Raw genomic sequence first — 24,292 nt, forward strand, 5'->3', positions numbered from 1 at the left:
CCCCAACCCCTGACATGATCCTACGTTTAGGAGCCTTCTCAAGTTATAATAAACGAGACTAATAAATGATGCGGCGCATTCAGCACTGTCAGTATGACTAAAATGATGAATGATTATGATATGCAGATCATATAAAGCATGAAGCTATCATAGAAATAAAGGCATAATGCTGGAATAATAGGAATGATGCACTGTTACTGATCATACGCAATTTGATCAGTAAATGTGTTAAATGATTGATACTTGATATAAATGCATAGTGTAAGTGCGTTTGCCTAAATAAGAATTCAGTAAGAGGCCATAAAATGTATATAGTAGAGAGCCAATAAGACCAGAGTTTAAAAGTTAACTCTAACCTCAAAGCATTAAAAGATTTAACAGAGTGACCTTTTCCTTTCTTTGTCATTAGCTGCAAATATCACTAATTTTCTCAAATTACAGATAATTCAGTGTTAGAACAAAAGCAAATTTATTTGAGAAAATTCCTTCTACACAATTAAGACAGTTGGAAGAAATCATACAGGGTTACACATTCAGATTATTTTTAACCCATGATAACAAGCATGGTTTCAAAGAGGTTTGATAAAAATTAAGTTTTACGCAAAAAACTTTAAATATCATCTCCCGTTCAAATATCAAAATTGTAATATTATAAAATATATATCACTAAACTGCAAAGATAATAAACTCTTTATCTTTGAAAAGACAGAACCATGGTTTATAAATTAAGTAATTCGAAATATGGTGGGACTAAGAAGTTGGATATTTTATTTTTATTACTTTTGATTTAAGGTAAATTTTACTCACTATATTTATGGAAAGATGGCACTAAATCTGGATAACATTTGTACAGCCCAATTATGTCGTTAGGAGAAAATACCAAACTTCATGACTGATAATTAATTGGTATTCCAGATAATGTATGGCCAATATTTGTTTGAGAACGAGCGGAAAGGAGAGATGGTGGTAAGAAAACATTTTTGGAAGATAAAAATTAGTAACCTATCAAGATAAACAGAAAAGTGAATATGGGCGGATCTTTAAAAACATTGTCCTCAGAGCTGATGCATAGTAGTGGGTACCAATATGCCATATTTATATGTTTTTTTATGCTATGACATAATCATAGTCAATATTTTGGACAACAGCATATATATATATAAATAGTATATTCATATATATATATAGATATATATATATATATATATATATGATATATATATATGATATATAGATAATATATATATATAAAAATAATATATAAATATATATATATATTATGTTTTATTTAACAGAAACAGCAATCCATCAAACCATTTCAGAATACAAATATCATTAAACTATATTCTTTTTGGAACAATAATATGATATTCAGGGACGCTGGTAAATGTTTTTGTTGTTGCATTTCAAAGCGGGCCACCTTCAGGAAATATTCAAATCCAGTGTCAAATAAAAACGTTTGGGTTTATTTATCCGACATGCAGTAATAATAGCTGTGGGACAAATGATTGGATAAAGCTTTGGGAATGAGGTGTAAGTAGAAGCAACACAAAATGAACATTGGCAGAATACAGAAATATAACATGCTAAAATTATAAAAAAGAAACAATACAGTAATTATTTCACTTAAAAATTAAAAGAAAACCGGACTTATATACAAATTTTGCTGAGATAAGGAGAATTTCAGGCAAGGAAAACAAATTTGATTATTACTCTCATCTTTGAGGAGACAATGAGCAGGACACATGACCCTGAGGAGTTGGGTGGTTCTCCTTGATGCCTCTGTGCAAACACAGGCTCTTGTGGCCAGCTATTGATGGGTTCAGGAGGCTTGTTGTAGAACGCCTGGACCTGACCAACTGAAATAAAATAATTTATTAGTTAAGGACAATACAGAAAGTACTCATTCAAAACGGAGAAAAAATGTAAAAAGCTAGGAAAAAAATTATAGAAGAGAAAAAATAAAATCACGATGATATCCCAGTGGAAATAGGATCTTCCTATGGGTTCTTTTTCTTTGGAGGTTTTAGCGACGTGCAGTGCATGTCATAACACACGAGGGCAAAGAACAGGGCAGGATTTATACCGAGTACTTCATTTTCCATCATTGGTGTTCTCTAGAATTTCCATTTTTATGTAACGTTGTACCTAGAGCAGAATCATTCTTAGTTATGCAATTGAAGTAAATCAGTAATGGGCCCAACCCACTCATTACACGTTGAAAGAGATTATGCAATCATAACACATTCATCTCTCGCGTTACAAGATCAAGCAGTTAAGTCTTGAGCTGAGTCTCATAAGATTCCTCCCCGCTCCCACCCCCCACAAAAAGGTCAAATGCTCATCGTGTGATGAAGATTCACATCCTTTTCACGATATATTTAAAACATAAAGAAACTGACAGTAAGTTAAGTAAAAGGGTTTGCTCAGTTTAATCAACCAGACCACTGTAATAACCTACTCTGTTTTAACAAGCCCTCTCCTAATACCTTCCAGAAAACTGGATTTCAGGAGGATTAGACTTATTTTACGTGGCTAAGAACCAACTGGTTACCTTGCCTACCGGACCTAAATTCTTTTGTGGAATCCTGTCTGCACATTATAGATGGAAATGAATTTCTATCGTGCCTTCTGAGAAATAAATTCATCTAATTCTTCATTGGCCGATCGGAGAATGAAAAGGGTCTCTCTCTCTCAGTCTCTCTCTCTCTCTCTCTCTCTCTCTCTCTCACTCCAACGAGGAACTAAACAACTGAACTGACTTTAAATCCCAAAGTTGAATTCAAAATCAAACAGCTGTTTAACTGAAACATCCTCTGATAACAGTCAACTGAACCACATCTTAGGTAAAATCTCTCGCTGTTTTGCAAAGTGTTCGGACTAAGGTTTACCCACCATCCTGAAATAGGAAACAAAATTTGACCCCTAAAAGACATTTTGACCTGGGATGTGATTGAACCTAGCCAGAGGAATGAGATATTGAGAGAGATGGAACGCTGCTTTGAGAAAGTCATTTGTGTTCAGGGGAAAGATGGTGTTGGAATGGCTAAAAATTTTTACAGGGGCGATCACAGATGAAATACCCTGAGTTTCTCTCTCTCTCTGGTCTCTCTCTCTATCTTTTCAAATCTCTCTCTCTCTCATTCCCTAGTATCTCTCTTGTTATTCTGATTTTTTGTCTCATAAGGATGGTTAATGGTTTTTTATTTCATGTAATAACTGACATGAAATCAATCCTTCATGACTAGTCATGCCCTAGTTATCATAACTACCTAACATGAACAACTTGTCACCAATTGGAGTAACCTAATGGTTAGGGGATCCAACTAAACTGACCATTCTGAATAACTAGTCTCTCTCTCACCTGTTCTCTCTCTAGTCTCTCTCTTCTCTCTATTCTCTCTCACTGGCATCGTGGGAATGTTAACATTTTTTTATTTTTCTAATTTTTTTCAGTACACAGACTAAGGGGACCCATGTCCATGACTAGTCATCTGGAGCATAGAATATGAATTTAAATGAGGGAACAAGTTCCCTTTGGCTCGATCCTAAAATCCAGTATGCATTTTTTTAAATAACTAGACCTGAGATGCGAATTTTTGAAAGCTATCAGTAACACTAGTGTGAGTTGTAGCTGCTAACCATCGGGAGTTTCACAAAAGAGAGTTCTAAGTTGTAAAATTTTGTACTCTAATAAAATACTAAACTTTCTAGTCAAAAATAGATTCCTAATTTGTTCATTATTCTTAAAATTTCATATCTGTTTTTAAAATTTAAAATAGATCTCTACAATATTTTCACTTTAACCTGTTTCCCGCATTTTTAAACTTTCTACTCTAGGGGCCTCTTAAAAATAATAATAATAATAATTTGGTCAGTGCGTCTCTCCTCATTTTCTGTTTAATAAAAATTGTTTTTTCTGTTTTAGTATTCAGTTTTTATTTTAATTGTTTCTGAGTTTTCAATTGGCTGCCGAAACTCAGTGGTAAGAGATTTGGGCTCCCACTGACAAGGTTCTTGCTCGATTTTGCACTATTGTCAGTGTTTTCTCATCTGCTTGTGAAGATTCGTTCGCTGAGAAAAATTATTATTATTATTATTATTATTATTATTATTGTATTAGCATTATTATGTATTATTATTAAGTCATTCCTATAAAAGGGATGGCTGCAGGAAAAGCACAGCTAATTCAGAGATGAGCCATCTGCATAGAAAATTTCCATCAACACCCCTAGATAAAATCATTGAAAATATATTCATTAAATATAAATGTTAGAACAAATGATGTCAGCTGCTGAACTGAATTCTCCTTTTAGGTATTGTGGAATGAGGAGACTTAGAATGAAGGAGAGGAAGTTTATCTTACTTAAAAGTTGTTGGAATTTGGATGGATTTCAACAACAAGAAGGCTTAAAAAATAATAATAAAAAAGCCTTTGTTTGTGCATACAGTATGAGTATATATGACAACATGATATAAAATATATATATATATATATATATATATATATATATATATATATATATATATATATATATATATATATATATGTGTGTGTGTGTATATATATATATATATATATATATATATATATAATGGATATTCGGATATAATTTTGCTTTCTTGTTAGTTGTCTTTCCTTTGTTTTCTTTTCATTTATTCAGATATTTAATCTGATGCTATCATTTACCTTTCCTCTCCTCTGAATCTACTCTCTGTTATGTTATTTGATCTGATGCCTTTGGGATCATGATGTTTCTTATATAATCGTCTCAATAATTTACAAGTTTTCCTTAATATTGTGATGGTTTATAAAATGAGAACCAAGCTACCTGGGAACTGCAAATTTAGTAGGGAGACAACACAAAGAAAGTTACCAGGAAGCCTATATCAAGGTTTTATCAAAGGTTTTATTTCTTAATGACTTGTGAAAGGTGGAATGAATGCAGACTCATTCTGGAAGTGTAGGTTCTTAAGACGATAGAGGAAGTTTCTTCTTAAAATCAGGTCCCAGGAAGAAAACCAAACGGACTATTTGCTATAGTCTAAATATGTTATTTATATTACTTTGTAAAAGAACACCATCACTTCAAATACCCTATCTCCTTAACTTATAAATTTGAAGGAGTCAGTTTGCATCCAAATAGGGGAACCAAATCCCAGTAGAGAGTAGAACAAATGATCCAAAGCATTTGACGCTAATGCCATTTTGGCACCTTTAGATCTTTGTGAAAGACTAGCTTCAAATTAAAGGTAACACGACATTTTATCAGATTTTCGTAATCATGAAAGATACTGTTTGTTTTGTAGTGAATCAAGCAGTTGGCACTGTATGAGATCATCCACCATTCAAAGGTGTTTAACTGGGTTTTTATCCCCTCATAGCCTCCTGAGTACATCACTTACTGGTCAGTTCTAGATATATCCGTAAAGGCTAACAACATCCTCAGATTACCTTTGGGAAGTTGAGCTTAGCAACAGTTAATGTAAACAACTTCCAGTACTGTTTTATATACATAGTTTATGTACGTCATATGGTAAAATGAATGAAGCCCAAGGCAGCACTAAATTGTTTTCAACTACTCTCTCCTAGTCCTCGTCAAAGTTGTTATAGACATAACTCGTGGATTTGAAAGTCATCACAGGTACTTAATTACCCTTCCTGTCAGCTGTTAGAAAGCAAGCATATAGATTTGGTTTTCACGATTTTTTTTTTTATAAAAACTGAACAATGAGATACACGGGAACGGTGAAGTTGGCCTGTAGGTCTTGCCACTAGCACATTTGCGCCATTCTTTGAGACACGTGTTAAAATACAGTTACGCAAATCACGTAATACCACAATTACTCAAACAGACATAAGGAGAGACGAATATTTGGTGAGACTGATAGATTTATGGTGACAGGGAAAAAACTTTTTTGAATGCTCAAACTACAATTGTTTTCTTGTCATGAATTTATCGACATTATTCCTCTGGTATATTTACCATTCCCTAAAATTCTAAATGATAGTTAATAATTTATAGTAGAGATTCTTTTTGTATGAACTTTTTATCGCAACATTTTTCAGTCCTTTTGTGGAACTCTTAATTTCCTACAGTCTCTCTCTCTCTCTCTCTCTCTCTCTCTCTCTCTCTCTCTCTCTCTTCTCTCTCTCTTCTCTTTGTTTCCACCAGGTTCAGGCTTCGACTGAGTACTGGGTAGTCTCTCGTTAGTCATTTGTGTTTCAGTTATATAGAGATTCTTCTGAAAGAAGAACCCGTGGCATGGCTCACCTTCACACCCACACACTTCGTCTATCACACTTAAAAAATATTGAATGTGTTACAGTGCTACGACACATGGTATATACATATATATATATATATATATATATATATATATATATATATATATATATATATATATATATATATATATATATATATATATATATATATATACTGTATATACAGAGCTCAAAATGAAAAAAGTAAACTGGCCTATAACAAATTCAGGTAAGATAGATCAAACACAGCATTCACTAAGCCCTCATGAGATTCTCAGCCAGCTCTTAAGATCGCCTTTCTGTTTGTGGTCCTTGTGAGTGTCAGTCTAATGAATGCTATTTTACGCTGTATTCTTAACTCTGTCCACAAGAGATAAATGGTGCAGAGTAAAATTAAATTTTGTAGTTTTCCTTTGTTGGTTAATGGTAATAATGGGGTATGAAGCAGTTACAATAAAGCTAAATAAAAAAAAGGTTAAGATCTGTAAGATAAGTTACTGGTGGCTGAAGGAAGACGTCTAAGAACTTTCTTTACATGAAAGCATTAGGTTAAAAGTAATGATCAAACATGAAAAAAATGAATTTTATGGTCTTAGATTATAGAAGTGGAGGCAGTCTTCATTCACTGATTTTTTATTAGTCTGTAGATGCTAATACACACACATTTCCTTCATTCACTGATTTTATGGTCGGTAGTCTATATATATGTATATAGAGAGAGATAGAGAGAGAATAAAAACTCGCCGAGCATAATGAGAGATTTACAAACCCATTGCGCTCAGGTCGAATTCAATATTATCGGTCTGTGGATTTTCCTAAGAGATTTCCCTTGACAGGAAATATATTCCTATCTCTCTCTATCTCTCTCTCTCTCTCTCTCTCTCTCTCTCTCTCTCTCTCTCTCTCTCTCTCTCTCTCTACTCCTCCTGCTGTCTGACTATATGTGCTTCTGGATTTTTTTTTATCTCCTCTATTTCACTGTTAGCTTATGTCACTTGGGGCACAAAGGCAAATGTAATTTTTCAACCCTATTATATTTTAAACGTTTATTTAAAAAAAAATATTTAATTATTTGTATTTCTCAGCATAAACAACAATAATAGCATTAAAAACGTATGTCATTGATATATTTTTATTAATAATAATATCACTATGACTAATTAATTTCTATACAAAGTTCTTTTGTTTGTTTATATGCACTTTCATTACGCTCAATGTTAAGTGTAAATTCACTTCGATAAATTTTCATAGATCTCGAAATATGCGACTCTTCTATAATTGAACTTTAGCCTCTCAAACCTATACTGTTGCTTTAGTGTTCTTCTACGTTACAGCGGAACTAAAAAAAAAAAAAGAAGCCACTCGATATCAGCTGACATGTCACTGGATGCAACTGATCCGGACGAGGGAGCGCCATTTCATGAGGTTGCCTCAAATGGAACTGAGGTCTGGAAACTTTTCCTAAGGTGATCCTGAACATATTCTCCTCCGCTTCCCTACCACATATCGCCCATTTACGTTTTCTGAGGATGTGGTTCTGCAAGTCATCTGCCATTGCTTTCTTTTTTAGTTTTCTGTAAAGGAAAACTATTGGGATGGCTTTGTCTGTCCGTCCGTCTTTGGGCAAGGGCTCAAATCTTAAAATGTGAGGCTAGATGGCTGCAGGGCACTGGAATGTTGATCACAAACATACCAAATTGCAACCCTCTAGCCTTCTAGTTTTTCTTTTATTTAAAGTTAAAGTTGGCCATAATCGAATGTCTGGCACCTATATAGGTACCAACAGCACAGGCCACCACCGGGCCGTGGCTGAAAGTTTTATATACAGCGTTATATGCTGTGTAGAAAATTTGATTGCGCTGAAGCAAACCTTCTGCGCATTTTTTACTTGTTTTATTTTGTAATGAATTTCTACTGAATTTTGTTTCTTTGACAGTCTAAAGTAAAAGTGACTCATCCTCATTAATCAGCAAAGTTCATTCTCTCAACATAAACTTTTATTTTTTTTTTACTTCATCTATCATCACAAATTTATCAGGAAGCAGAAAAAAAGGATCTCCCAGCAATGTAAAAGAGCCACTAATAGATTTAATATTAATTTGTCCTCATCTAGTCATCACATCTAGAACACGAAATAACCTGGACTTAGTGTATTGCCTAAGCAGAGAGGCTACACATACATATACATACTTATATATTGTTACGTGTAGGGTCTTGGTTGATCATGTATTATTCAATTTACGTTTTTTCGGGGCCCTGCAAACCAAGATTACAGGTAACCTCCCATTTGTGCCAAAAGATGGTCATCAAAGACAGTCGTTAGCGGTACTGCTCCTCCTGAATCTCTCTTGGCGGAGGAGGACCTCTTGGTGGGCCAGCCCTTCGCGATTGGAGGGCTAGGCCTGAAATAGGTTGGGTGGCGCCCCTTCCGCGGACCACTTTGGTGGGCGGAAGGTGGAGGTTTGTCATTGTTGGGAGTTATAACTGGGGCCTCCGTGGAGGGAGGTAACGTGGCTGCGGAGTGGCGTTGGTGACGGGCTTCCGCAGAGAAGATCCCGACCCAACAAGAAGACCACTCCGGGCCGAATTCCACCTACCACGCCAAGGCGGTGGGGTATCGTGCCCCAAGGTGTCATTACCTGGAGTTGGACCGTGGGAGCGGTGATGGTGTGGCCCTCTATCCACTTCATTTCCCACCGGTTTCTTCGTCAACCATGGCACCGGCTGGCACTTGGGCCCTAGTGATCAGGCTAATGTCTGCCGCAGTGTCTACTGTGACCGGAAGGGTCACTGGCAGGCTAGTGCTCTGAAGAGGGGCCACCGAGATGTACTGGGTTTCCAGTCTCTCGGGGTAAAGGATCGGTGTGGACCAGCAGCAGAAAATGAAGTGCTGATTAGGTTGACAAATTTGGTGGTGGGGACATGATGTGGACAGGCCGGAGATCCAGCATTGTAGTGGCTAGCAGCCCCACAGGATCTGCACGGGCCTTTTGGATGGGCTCGGTGGCCTGCAGTAACTGTTGGAGGAGAGGGCTGAGCGGATGAATCGGGGGCGGAGTTCTGGCTGGTAGGGTTAGGCTGCTTATTAGTGCCGAGTTTGTATCGGCACTCAGCTTCAGCGTGGCCCCCTTCTTGCAATAGTTGCACAGGGTCTTGCTAGGCAGTCCATTCTTGGCGCGAGTGGAGTTCGAGAGGTAGGCCGGAGGATGATTCGCTTCTGAGAGGTGCTATGCGACTGATTGAAGGTTTCCCACGAATCAGCCATGCGACAAGCTTCCATAAGTGTGGAGGGCTGTTTATCGTTAAGATATACAGCAAGGGGCCCTGGCACACATTGGAAAAGGTCTTCTAGCATGGTCCGATTGAAAAGATCCTCAAACGTCGCGTGCAGGCCAAGGAGTCGAACCAGCGCGTACCGGACTGGGTTTTGTGACATGCCCATTCTGTCCAAGACCAGCCGACTTCCTTGGCAAGACCTCGGAACCGTTGTCTCCATTTTTCTGGGGTTATCTCGTAGGCCTTGGTAATGACTCTACGAACTTCCGCCATGTTGCCTCTCTGGCTCTTCTCCAGTGAGCGGCGCTGCCAGCTTTTCCCTCCATATGCTTGGCTAGTATTAAGGCTCTCTCCGTCTCCGTGGTGCTGTAGTTATCGAAAAGAGCCTCGATCTCCTCCAGCCATGCTTCTGGCTCGTCCTCAGTCCACTTGGGGACTAGAGAATTGATGCTCGAAAGTGGAGCGTTTGATGCAGCAGGTGTAGGACTGGAGGCTTGATGGCTAGCCATAGCTTCGGCATTCTCCATTTCGCTCTCTCAAGCTCGAGCTCCTTCTCCTTTAGGGCTAACTCAGTTTCCTTGCAGGCTAACTCATGCTGTCTCCTTCTTTCTTCTCTTTCCTCTTCATACTGCCTTTGCTCGGCTTCATACTTCCTTCGTTCTTCTCTTTCTTCCTTCTCCCGCTTGGCCAAGTCGTCCACTTGCTCCTTAACCCAGGTGGTAAGTTCCGAGCCGGTGAGACCTGCCGCCGTCCCCAGCCCCAGGAAGGTTTTATAATGCTCTGCTGCCATGGTTCTGGTGGGGAAGGGCGTCTAACCGGGTCGACTGGGCGTACTTGGGCAGCGAGGAAGTGTCTCTTCAATGACGTGGCACCCTTTCAAAGGTGGCACTGTAGTTTGGGTGTGCCGTGTACAGGTCACACTGGTGGCACTCAGTATCCCTAGGCACTGGTGCAGGTTAGGTCCCAGAAGAACCTTCTCTTCTGTGTTCCCTTTTGTTTTTTCTTTAGTGGCACTATGGTGCCAATGTGTTCCTAGGGACCCTCTACTGGAGTCCAACTAGGCTATATGGGAGGAAAGGCACTCTACACCCCTGCAGAGTGCAACAATCGAATGAGAGAGAAAGGGAAGGTAAAAAAAGAGAGAGAGAGAGAGAGAAAAGTAAGCTATTCAAGTGATGACAGTGCTGCAAATTATTGGCACTGTGGAATAAAGTGAATTTGGGTTTTTTTTTTTTTTTTTTCTTTAAAGATCCTCGTGAGTGGCTGGTCCCAGTACCGGCCCCAGTGCTGGCCCCTTCTTTTTCAGAGGGTGAAAACTACTGTTTGCTTCGGTCTGGATAGCAGGCCTCACTCGTGACCGACAGTTTATCACTGTATCGTAATTACTCTTAACTTGTCCTCATCTATTGTGGGACAGAGGTGTTTCTTTTATTTGGTTTATTGTATTCGAATTAATTAGCCTAGTGTCGGCCGTTCTTTCTTTGAAGAGGGTCACGTACACTTAGGTTAGGAATGCTTACTTGAATGATGAGAGAGAGAGAGAGAGAGAGAGAGATTTTCAATCAGCTAATTTCTTGCTGCTTGAGAACATGTAAACAAAGATTTTATACATGCACAATGGCATGGATCTTAATAAAATGATATAGATGCGTCGTCTTGGCTTCCTTAGGGATTACTTTATTATCTTAATTTTCCTGGGAGCCGACGTCACAAAAGTTTATCGTAAAATTTTAAATTCTCTTTATATGATTTTTATAGTAGGTATTCGTATAGGAACTTGTGGTATTACTCCTAACTAAGGCCTATCTTTCCCTGCCTAAATTATCTTTTGGTTTTTTTTCTAGCTAAGATATTAGGAGGTGGGTTCGCTTGTTGAAAGGAAAAAAAAAAAAAAGAATATGACCCAAGAGTGAATGGGGGCAGAGTCTGGTCACAATAACAAGGTCTTTGAGATGGCGGCCAAGGTCCCGTTAGGCCTAAATTTCAAAAACAACCTCGGGCGCGAAGGAACACCAAAATGGCCGTTCTCTCACAAACAGTTCGAACAATTTCAAAACAACGAAACGGCGGGAGGAATCCAAGATGGCGGGTATTTTCTTTTCAAACAAATTCAAAAACAACGCAACAAATGCAGGTATCCAGATTTTACTTTAAATATACCAATCATGCATAGTGTTTTACGTTAAGGATGGAAAACTAAATTACCAAACAACTTTTGTCTTTTGTTATCGTATTCCTCACCCGGACATTAAACAAAAGAATGAAAAGAAATGCTAGCCTGCCTGCGTAAATTTACGTTGTTGAACGGTACCTTTATTGTAAAATTACTATTTCAGTTCGTTTGCTACTTCACTGACACGGTTTTGAATGATTCCCGCTATATGCAAACAATAACGATCGGAATTGCCGAGCGATTTCTAAATTACTTTGTGTATGAAACTGGGCTCAGCGATTCGGAGAGAAAAATTCGTTACTTGATCGACTTGATTCACGATCCGAACACGGTAATGTCCTTGTCTTAGGCGTTATAAATTATGACTCTCTGCTCTCAGCACCCTTTCCTATCCTACGCTAATTCTCGCTACACTTGTTATTATAACTATTCTCTTTACTGCTTATTATTATGCCTGGTTCCTTGTTTGGAAGAATGAAATGGAATTCAATATCTGACTTTTATCTTTGGAATTAATGTAATTTTAATTTCCTTTTCTCCAGATTCTTTCTCTAAAATGTACTTTAGATTCTCGCAAGGTCGCCAATGTTACGTGTGAGGGTCTTGGTTGATCATGTATTATTCAATTTACGTAGTTTTACGGCCCTGCAAACCAAGATTATAATTAACCTGCCACTTGAAGCCAAAAGTTAACCTCAAAGACAGTCGTTAATTAGCCAAAGGTCGCCAGTTAAGGGTTATTAACCTTAACAAAGAATATTTGAGATGAATTTGATTTTAAAAGCGGTTCTTCCAAACATTCGGACCTTGAGGCATACAAAGCATCGAGATTTAACCTGATTTTGCTTACCTAAATCCTAGGTATTTTACTGGAATAAGGGGTTGAAGCTAACAATATAATAATGAGGCTTAATCTAGACTTCGTAAACACATATACACTAAGTGGGGATGAAGGAGGAAACAAAGAAAGAAATACAGAAAAAAAGGATAAAAGAATGGGCGAAGTTTTGAACAAAAAGCGACTTTACCTTAGGGCGAGACGTTGTGCGCACTTACACCGCGTGGAGGTCTTCGCAATTGCTTCTTCACTTCACTAATAGGATAATAGACAAAGAAAGGGATAAAGAGGTCCCCGTCGGACACATGGTCTCTCGAATGCTCCAGTCTCTAGATCGTTCCCTGACCGGCCTGGGTCAAAACAGGCCTATCAGTCAGCCAGGCATCAATCGCTCTGTTAAAACATTCGCCACGAGAGACAGGTAAAAAGGAAAAAAGGACCTTGGACCACCTATTTTTAAGGCTGATATGAAATTTTCCTATAGGGTGGAAGGCCTAACTAACCTATCCGTTCTCCAACGGACGTTAAGGTTTGAACTGAAGAAATTTCTAGCGTGGGACAATACTGCAATTTCCTGTCTTGAGTCAGGCTGATACTACTATCCCTAAATGTATCGAGGGCGAACAGCAGTAAATATTTATAAAAATATATATGCGCCGTATATATATATATATATATATATATATATATATATATATATATATATATATATATATATATATATATATATATATATATATATATATAATCCCATCAATTAAGTTCCCTGGACTGACTTTAACAATTTCTAGTGGAAAACTCAGCAATCTACCGTTGCAAAACATCCACATCACTTACCTCCACTTCAAATAATAGTAATGTAATATAATAACAACTTCTCTCTCTTACGTCTCAACATTGTATAGCTGGGATACAAAGATTTGCAGCCACTAATGGGAAAACACTTTTATTTTGACCTTTGCTACGATATTAGGCAAAAGAAAAATGTTAACGAAACAGTACGTAAAAATGTCATCAAAATGCTTTGGAAAAACAACATAATTCTTTAAAGCCTTTAGTAAAAAGAATAACCTATCATGGCAAAGGTCAAAACAAAAGTGTTTTCCATTATCTATATATATATATATATATATATATATATATATATATTATATATTATTATATATTATATATTATGTATTTATATATATGAAACATCAACACACACATGGACAGAATATATATATATATATATGGTGGGTATATATATATATATGTAATGTGTGCAGGAAGGACCCGACAGTGTGTGTCAGCAGTGTGTGTGTGTGTGTTATTATCTTCATAATGTTAATAGTTATTGTATGGAATGAATTAATGGCAGTGTTGTTGAACTAAAAAACGTCAATTGAGAGGAATAAAGAAGAACAAACATCTCGTAAAACTGGTACAAAGGTATTATTATTATTATTATTATTATTATTATTATTATTATTATTATTATTATTATTCTACATCAGGGAACACATGGAATAAACTAAAAGCTATCATGGTGGGGTGATAATGATTCTAAGTACGCAACAAGAACTCAACAGGCCAATGTACAGCAGAGTCAATATCAGCTTATTCGTCTCTTAATGTTCAGTGATCATAAGTGACCGTGAAATGTTTTTAAACTTGGCAACAGTTCGTACCCCACTGGCGTCAAAACGCTTAACAGTTATAATTCCCCTTGCGGGTAAGTTATTCCTGAGAAGTAGTGAACTGGAATTGAAAGGACTTATGTGACTTAATATTTGAAATGTAAGAAATGTCACGGTATATGTATCAAAATTTCATATAGTATGAATACATATTTTTTTTTTTTTCGCCGCTGGATATAGCTCTTATAAGAACCTCATGGGGAAAATACCAGTGGGTAGGGGTACAAAAAACGGAGTCAAAGAAAAGGCTCTGGCCAACCAATTTTCCGGGCTATGTTACCTTCGTTGCTTCCTGTAAGAATTGCTTGAATATACCAATCCTGGGTTTGTGGGAGGCTCACAAACCCAGGATTGAGAGGAGAGTTTTAACCATTAACAGTCTCACCCTCTTCAAGGAATGGGTAGGAACACAGCTGTTTCCCTTTCTTAATTTCCAAATTCAATTAATCTCCTGCTGATTTTCCATCTTTTACTGGCCCGAGACCTCTTTCCTTAATTCCTGGGTATCCGCCGACCTTGCAGCCTGAAGCAATGCCCCGGGCAAGATACGAGGCTTTATAATGCGACAGCAGCTTCCATTTTAAGTTCAGTACAGTTCAGTTGACATTCAACCACGGGTAACCACTGCCCGATCGAGCCGTAAGCTGTGGAACTCACAATTTTTCTCACACTGGATTGCTTATGTCATTCCCAGACGCCCCTGATAACTTGAATCACATCGACATAACATTGTGTGTGCAAGCAATAACTGGAGGCAACGAAGGTACATGGCCCGGAAGCAAAATTGGTTGGCCATTGTTTTTTTCTTTGATTTGTTTTTTATCACCTCTCTATCTCACATTTCCTAACTCAAGAAAATTCCTTGTCTCTTCGATGTGAACAGCTGCTTGCTATACCAGTGTGTAATTCCTTGAACAGTGCATAATGTAATTCTCATCCCTTGCTAAGAAGTGAGTAGAGTAAAAAGAATTCCCTCCAGTTTTTGTATTAACTCATTTATATTGAAGTTGTAACTTGGTAGTAGTCTCATCTGGAATTGTCTCATTTCCAGGAGTGTTATCAGTGCAGTCACATATGTAGCCATGACTCTGTTCCCGATTACCTGAAGAATTCGCTCGTACCAATGCGGGTGGAAACTCATTGCAAATTTGGCTGATGGTACACTTGCAAGTGGTCAGTATTCGTAAATTTGATGCACTGTCATTCAATAAATAATTGCTGTTTTGTTCCTTTTCCATTTGTAATTTTTATTGAGTGTCCAATTTTTCCCTGTTAAATTCACTCTGTTGTGTGTGTAAATAACAAACTAATGGTAAGAAGCACACTTTCATGGCGCCATTTCAATTATTAATTATTCAAGTATTCTGTTTGTGGGTGACGAGGGGTTTTGCAAAGCTAAGGTTATTCACTTAAAGTAAAACACGTTATCCATCTCCTCGTAATTCATAATATATAATATATATATATATATATATATATATATATATATATATATATATATATATATATATATATATATATATATATATATATATATATATATATATATATATATATATATATATATATATATATATATATATATATATGTGTGTGTGTGTGTGTGTGTGTGTGTGTATATGAGAGAGAGAGAGAGAGAGAGAGAGTAATTTTTTTTTATTAATATAACTTCTAATAAAACTATAACATTTTAGACAGTTGTAATAATGATTATTATCCTCAAGAAATTACAATTATTTCTTCAAGAAAGTATGAAAATTACAGATGGTCGAAATTTAGCATGACATTAAAGTAGTGTCTTCATCTGAAGATTAATATTTTCTTTCATTGATTAAAGCAAAGACAAGTAAAATTCTCAAACTAAGAAAAAGAGGGAGAGAAATCCTGAAATAGAATTTCGTCATTTAGTAACTCGTGAATACTGACATGGCTGCAGCGAAAGAGGTTCACTCCAATGGAACTTTTTTCAAAACCGGAACAGATTCAAACTTGAATTAATGGAAGAATCCTCTCTGCCTGCGTCTCGACCATTTCGGTTTAAAGGCTATTCGTGCATGACCATTTTCATGAATGATTAATACGATGTTTAATGCGATTGATGATTAATATGTCTCTTTTCCCTTTGTCTCTTTTCCTTTTCTATTTTTCGTTCTTTAACTCAGTTTCTTTCTTTATATATTCCCTGTTTCTTGCTTTCGACTCTCATTCTTTCCTACTCTTATCGCTGTAGTATAATTCTTTCTCTTATCTTTTTCTCTACCTCTCATTCTCATTTTTTCTTTGTTTATGAATCACTTTTATTTTTCTTCTTTCAGTCTTCACTTATTCTTTTTTTTCTCACTTCTAAGACACTCTGATCCGCATATCGTTCATTATGTTATTTTGCATTCTATAGTTTTAACCTTTTTCTCCTTGAATATTTTAACGCATTTCCATTATTTATGTATTTGGTTCATAATTTGTTGCAACCGAGAAACCTACAATGTCCCCACTACACATTAAAACTTGTCAGAAGTATTGAGAGAGAGAGAGAGAGAGAGAGAGAGAGAGAGAGAGAGAGAGAGAGAGAGAGAGCATACTATTTTCTATAAAAGCGAAGGAAGGGGTTCAATAGAAGAACGTAACGGAGCGTAAATGGCGCATAAAGGCCTCCCTGCCGAAGCTCTAAGGGCCTTGTTCTGTCTTATTCCTTGAATGGTCTTAAAGCAGACGGAGGCGACTGGATTCAGCGAAGAGTGCGAGACTAGTTTTCCTCTTCCGGTGCAAAGGTTTCAGGAAGGATCCCTCACATAAAAAACAAGATAAATAAGAATAGAAGAAATTTTAAACTGCCTGGTAATCTATCATAGAATAATATTTAGGATTAACCCTTCCTTTTTATACCAATCATCCATTAAAGTCCTTTTATTTTATAAGCTAAACCATATTGAAAACTGGGTTTTTTGTAAAGAATTTAATTTTGAAAATGAAAGTTTTTAGAAATAATTAGTCAATTACAAGATAGCTTTATCCCGTTTGAAAGGTCTTCCAAGGCCGCTTCGCTAAATTTTGAAGAATTTTCGTTTTTTCCCCTAAATGATAAACAGTCTCAGAGACGTTAACGCTTTAGCAATATACCCAGTAGTTAGTCGAGGTGTGAATTATTTACTGAGAATCTGAGGGCTGACTCATTTTGGAAGCACCTCATCAAAGGCATACAGAGTTATAATGTCTCAAAAATTGCATCAGGAAAATTTATACAATTATCGCATAGAATGATATGGCATTCTTCGATAAACCTTGTTCGAAAAAGAAAGCAGGTCACAGAATAAGCTGGCATTATGACAGAACGAACTCTTGATCCCAGATTGAACAGTATAGAGAAAACTATGGTATGATAACATGGCACAACACTGATAACAGCTGCTATGAAGATCAATACATCATTCATAAACATGAGTTGTATTTTTTATTATTATTATTATTATTATTATTATTATTATTATTATTATTATTATTATTATTATTCTGAATAAGAATAATAATGGAATAATTCTTAACGTTCTTAACTCGCGAGGCAAACCATATAAATAAATGAACATCCATTCTTAACGAACAAATAAATGGAAATAATTCATGAATTATACAACACTTCTTCGAGAAGGCAAGAAAACTTCTGTGAGTTCATTTCACAATTTCATTTATGTTAGAAACTTTCATTTCATGGTGGCCATGAGCTCTATTCCACTAGTCATAAAAATGTCTGGCCCTTAATTGCGAGGAATTTTTATCCAGCTTTTGTTACATTACAGACTTCATATTCTCCCGAATCATTACTGCTAAGATAATACGAGGTCATTTGATGAGGCAGTTAGACATTCATTTCCATGCGCGGTGCCTTTTTGTGAATGACTCTAGGAAAAAAAAATTGTTTCACGTACATCCACGCAAGCTTTATCAAATTTTACGACTCGTCTCTAAACGATCGTAATTGTTGAGTATATGATATTGTCCCAGTGACATTATTGGAAAATGTGTTTTGCTGTGTGGTGTATGCATGCGTGCTTATATCTACTTATGTATACATTCTTGTCAATAAATAAAGCCAGGAACAGTAGACACGGCAAACACCAGTATAATAAGAATAAAGAGTGAAACGGAAGAGTGTCAAATTTCAGGTAGTATTTCCATAAGTTCCACAGCCACACTCGCAATAAAAATGCGGAGAACATTTCAAACCAAACATAATACAGTATTCATAAATAAAGGTTTTTAAACCTTTACTGCTGCTAAATAACAAATTCTTCTAATTGAAATCACCATCGTCAATAAGATATTTTGGAGAATAATGATACAATACACATAAAAAACAGGTTCCTTATGTACACAAATATTACTCTAGTGACGCAGATGTTGCACGACAGCCTCATTATGCAGGTTCTCCTGCGGTTATGCCCTTCGCTTCTTATGTTATTATAACCCAATCTTTCAGACCCTAAAGTAGGTACTTCTTATCATGCTATATCATACTATACACTTTCATAAGAACTGAATAATGGTCTTCTAGGCAACATATAACAACCGGGCAGTCATGGGAATAATTCATATCTATCAATTAAAAAGAAGAAAAGGAAAGAACAGAAAAGGCGGCTGAATTTTATTCTCTTATCAATTTACTTTAATTGTTACTTGTACAAATTTCGTTCTGTTTCTTCATTTGACTTTTTAATCCTCACCTGAGGTACCTTTCGATGCTGTTTGCTATGATGACAACATTTGCAACAATTTTTTGTCCTAAGGCATAGGTTATTTCATCATTAGGTGACCTTTCCGACCCACATTAAAAAGAAGAGAGAGAGAGAGAGAGAGAGAGAGAGAGAGAGAGAGAGAATATAAAATAGGAATGCCGGTATTTTCCATTTACTGTTCTCCTTTAAGAGAGAATCACCTTCAGACTTTATGGGTTGAAATTACAGCGACTGGAAAATGGTCGTATCAAAACCCTCTGGGGGGAAAGTGGTCATAAATTTAGCAGTTAAAGTGAGAATCTCACATCATGTACACCGTTTGCAGGCGGGCAGGAGCGACATTCACGCCTTAATTATAAAGAAGGAGAAAAAAAAAATTTCGGTCTCTTTATAGTAAACCCGTATTAATAAGATGTGATTTTATATATTGTTCAGTATTCATTCGGATGCGGCAAAAGGGTGTGATGGAAGAATCCTTATTCTTGTCGTTCTATTTGGTATTTTTTTTCTCGTCCAGCAAAGTCTCTCTCTCTCTCTCTCTCTCTCTCTCTCTCTCTCTCTCTCTCTCTCTCTCTCTCTCTCTCTCTCTCTCTCGTAAATACTCAGGCTTTAGTCATGATATCGATTAAAGCTATTAAAACCCAATGCCAAACAATACCCTATATGAAACCCCTTTCAAAATCCTCTCTAATAAATTATTTAATTGAGGCTCCAACGATGATGAAACCAAAATTTGAATTTTGTGAATGATTTCTGAGACCGATCGTTCATTTGTGTGACTTTTTTTTATGAATGAGAGATTGGGCAGTTTTGGCCGTGGATAGAATATCAATTGTTCAAGTCTTCATTTTCTTAGTCTGTATAATGGTATAGCCTATAAAGACCAGTGACCCAGTCATTACAAGAGTCCTGAGGCTGTACCGATGAATTTGACAAGGATTATTATAAAGATTGGAGGAGGACGAATTTAAATGAAAAGGACAACTAGATTCGGAAGGAAGAGGATCCCTTCACACGTGTGAAGGCTCCCTTCACACGTGTGAAGGTTCCCTTCACACGAACGGTTTTTTCCTGCACGGGAAAACCGCGAGGCATAGAAATCAATGAAGTCTAATGAGACTTCACACGATGCGACAATATTCCCCTGAGGCAAAATTCCCATGCGACAAAATTCACGTGCGGCAGATATTCACCTGCCGAATGCACTGCGGCGCCGAGCGGTCTAAATACTGAAGAAGTCTCTGGAGCTGTCCAGACGAAAGTTTTTTTTTTTTTTTTTTTTTTTTTTCAGTGCGGCAGTTGTGGCTCTTCTGAGGTAGAGGTCGGGTGTTGATCTCTTTGCTGTTTTCTTTCAGTCTGGTCTGGATTTTTATGTATTGATAATATGAAGTGCTTTTGCTAATTAGTTAGAATGTAGTACAATGACTATTCTAAGTGATCACTTTTTTTTTTTTTTTTTTTTACAAAGCTCCCCGAATCTGGCAAGTGAGTTCACTGTCGTTGAATACAATGCAATATGATGTACTTGGACTACTATTCATTAGCCTACAATGCTATATGGTGTAGCATCGTGTTTTATTTCTATTTTATTGCATTGTAGCAAATGAACTATATTGTTGGCCTATTGTATTCCAGTGAATGGATTTAACATTTCATTCAAATGCATTGCTGTTTCATTTACCTTCACCTACGCTTATCCCAGTCAGGCAACAGCCTCTTCAGGAGGATTGGATGATCTCATAAGTGTGTCCTGAGGTCGAACTCCATCTTTCAACTTGTTCACAAGTTCTTCAAACGAAGGAGACGACATGCAAGAATAACTGAAGAACTTTTCTTCATCACGTTTCAGGTCTGAATATCATGTATAGAATGCTCCTTGAAGTATCCTGGAGCTGTTTATTGAGTGGGTCCACCATTCACGCCGTCTTTTCTTTTGTAACACCCTGTTCATTAAGTTCACATAAGTCACTCTCTGTTTGACATCCTCCATCTCAAGCAAACTACAAGGTGAACTGAGTGGTATTTGCAAATCACGATTTCTGCAAGGCAGGCGAGCCGCACGGGAAAAAACCGCTCGTGTGAGGGAAGACGTCTTCTTGACACCATAACGTGCGGCAATTTTCCCGTGCGGGAAAAAGTAGCTCGTGTGAAAGGAGCCTAAGTTGAAATCCCATCATCTCCTTCAAGGCATTTAACGGCTTTTTTGTGACATTTTTCTTCACGAAACTAGCTCAAGAAAGTTATCAGTTTTCAGCAAAAATCCTTGCGTGTATGCATCCTCTAAAGCAAGTGACTTACTTATAGAATTTGAATGTTACCTAAATATTTCTGTAAGTTTTTTTGTTTTTTGTTTTTTGCTATTATTATTTTAAAAAGACCTGGACGTTATCTCAATGCTGAAAATTCTTCTACGTTTCTGGTCTGAGACCGACATTGCATACATAATTTCATGTGAATTTTATCAAGATGAAAGGCACGAGGTCAGTGAGGTAGCACACCGCGCAACGTGATTGCATGTGTCTAGATATTTTAAAGGGAACTTACGTGGTACGTCAGTGCTTACATAAACAAACTTAGGTTTCGGGCGTGCGAGCTCTCAACCTTAAGAGTAAGTCTTGAACACTTACTACTGAGTAATAGCTTTTTCAGGTCTCGTTCATCTCCTTTAGTGTCATGTAAAATGGAGGTCTTCCATTACCCTTGCTTAAGTCAGAGATGTGGTGTTTTGCCTCTCTTATCCTCTCCTTTTCTTGTGATTTTCTTTTCTTTTTTGTACTTTTATTTTCTATCAATTTTTCGTTCTTTTTTTTCTCGTAATATTATTTGGTTTTCCTTCATGTTCGTTGCCTGAGATTTTTCTTCAAATACTTTCCCTTGTTCAACATCACTCTCGTTACACATATCCCCTTGAGGTGAGCCCGACCAAAACCTCACTCTTATAGGGTAGGGAGGGGCTGAGGCTCAATTCCATGACTGCATCCCTCAGCGCAGATCCGTCAGGCCTTTGTATTTATAAAAGCGTTTGTGACCTTCGTCTTCGGATGGGTGATTATTGTCTGCCTTCCCTATTCTTCATACCACACAGGGAGAGGACTCTGATTTCTCTTCTTATCCTGCAGGTGGTAATGTCTTATGATTTATGTCCCAGATATTCAATTCATTCGATCTTTTCCTTTTCTTTCTTCGTCCTTCACAAGAAGCAGCGTACGGTGCCGGTGTAACTTATAATTCTAAATGATATTACTTATAGCAAGGCGTTTTAGTAGAATAAGAATTGTGGTTATAACCATCAATTCTTTCCGGAAATATTATATATCTTTATATAGAAATATATATACATGCATATCAATATAATATTATATATATATATATATATATATATATATATATATATATATATATATATATATATATATATATATATATATATACATACACTATACACACACACACACACACACACACATATATATATATATATATATATATATATATATATATATATATATATATATATATGTGTGTGTGTGTGTGTGTGTGTGTGTGTGTATGTTATATGTATTTCATCCATAATGGGTGACGAAGATGTCTTTCAAATCGACAAAATGCTCATGGTAGTACAAACAGCTGTCATACTGTTCATCATAGTAAAATAGACAAAAATGCATTTCATGTCGTTTCATCGATATGAAACGACAGGAACGTTTCCATGGGACTTTCCTTATGCAATATCCCTCTGATTGCACGAGCAAATGTTCAAACACTTATATGCTTTGCACCTATCTCCGGTGCCCATCCATTTCATACCTGTCATACCTGTTGGCAGTTGTGGCCACGTGTGGTCCTCTTTATAAAAACAAAAAAACAAATCTGTTGATATAAACTAGAGTGAAATAATATATAGGTGTCTGAGTCTGTCAGTTCATAATATTTTTCTGCAGAGCACTGCAGCATCGTTACAGGATACAGCACCATCCATTTTTTTTTTTTTTTGTGGATGGAAAAAATGATTCATTTTTGTGATCGAATATCAGTGCCATTGTTAATACGGATAAAAGAGGAAACGACACATAAGCCGTAAAGGCAAAATCAGTTCAGAAATAAATGGAATATATTTAACGTTGAAAACAAATGAATTTCACAACACATATGAGATACATCAACAAATAAAAAGAACGAATCTTTTGTCAACACTATAAAGGATCTTTCACAAATGCAGAATGACATTTCTAGCGAAGCAGAGTAATATTTTTAATAAAGAATTACGAAAATTTATAAAAATGGCTCTCTATTTGTTTGACCTAAGAGCTGCCATTACTGACAAGGTTGCAGCAATGCTTCGCATTTTGCCTCATTTAGAAGCTTTCGTTCTAAAGGCATTTCTCTGAAATATTGCAAGACATCACATGAAGTTTGTTCCCTTTTTATGCATAAGAATAATATAATAAAAAGAAACAAAGCAATGTCTTTGCAGTATAATACAAGCAATCGACCAGAGCAAAAGTTCTCTTGTATATTAATTTGTTGGTTGATTTATCTAACTGAGGCCTCAGGTGCACTCGCATGCGCAAAAACTATAATGATTACTAGCTACTGTGGGCTACCTGGACAACTTTGGATTGAAGCACCTCTTTCAATCACAAGATAAATCAGACTAGAAAAATAGTGCCAAATTGCAGTCGTCATCTGCCCCTCTAATGCATCCACAAACGCACCCAGCTACGGAAGGAAGGTTTGTATGTATCCTACATACGGGTATTGCAGCTACATACAGCTGCAATACAAAAAAGTTTCTTAATTGCAGAGAATGCCACTCAGATGATAAACATGGTCTAATGAGAAAAGTCCCACTGAGGGAGGACACCTACATTTCTACATTAGTCTGACCGTGACATGCAATTCAAGGAGATTTCCGACCACCTTCACGGAGGTGCTGATTGAAGAGATGTCAACAACATCCACCAAAATCAACCCATGAGGGGGAACACGTTTTCAGGATTCGAAATACAGTGACAGTAACTGCAAAAGACAGCACCTGACTAAATATCTTTCATACACATACATACATATTATTTTTTCAAGAGGAAAAGACCTCGCTCAGCTCACACCTGCAGTTCATTACTGTACCACCCATACAGGACAGATTACGAGAACATCCAAGCGCCATTCTAGCACTCCTGGGATCCATACTAAAGGCATTTGACACATGCTTGGGCTTCATTTATGCTCAGCCAACCTGAACACTCGACCACATGCAATTGATCTGTTACCAGTGCATATCAAATCCAGTCTCTGTTGCAGTTTATTCAGACCTTCCATGGGATTGGCAAA

The sequence above is a fragment of the Macrobrachium rosenbergii genome, chromosome 46 (assembly GCF_040412425.1).
Source record: "Macrobrachium rosenbergii isolate ZJJX-2024 chromosome 46, ASM4041242v1, whole genome shotgun sequence".
Lineage (NCBI taxonomy): Eukaryota > Metazoa > Arthropoda > Malacostraca > Decapoda > Palaemonidae > Macrobrachium > Macrobrachium rosenbergii.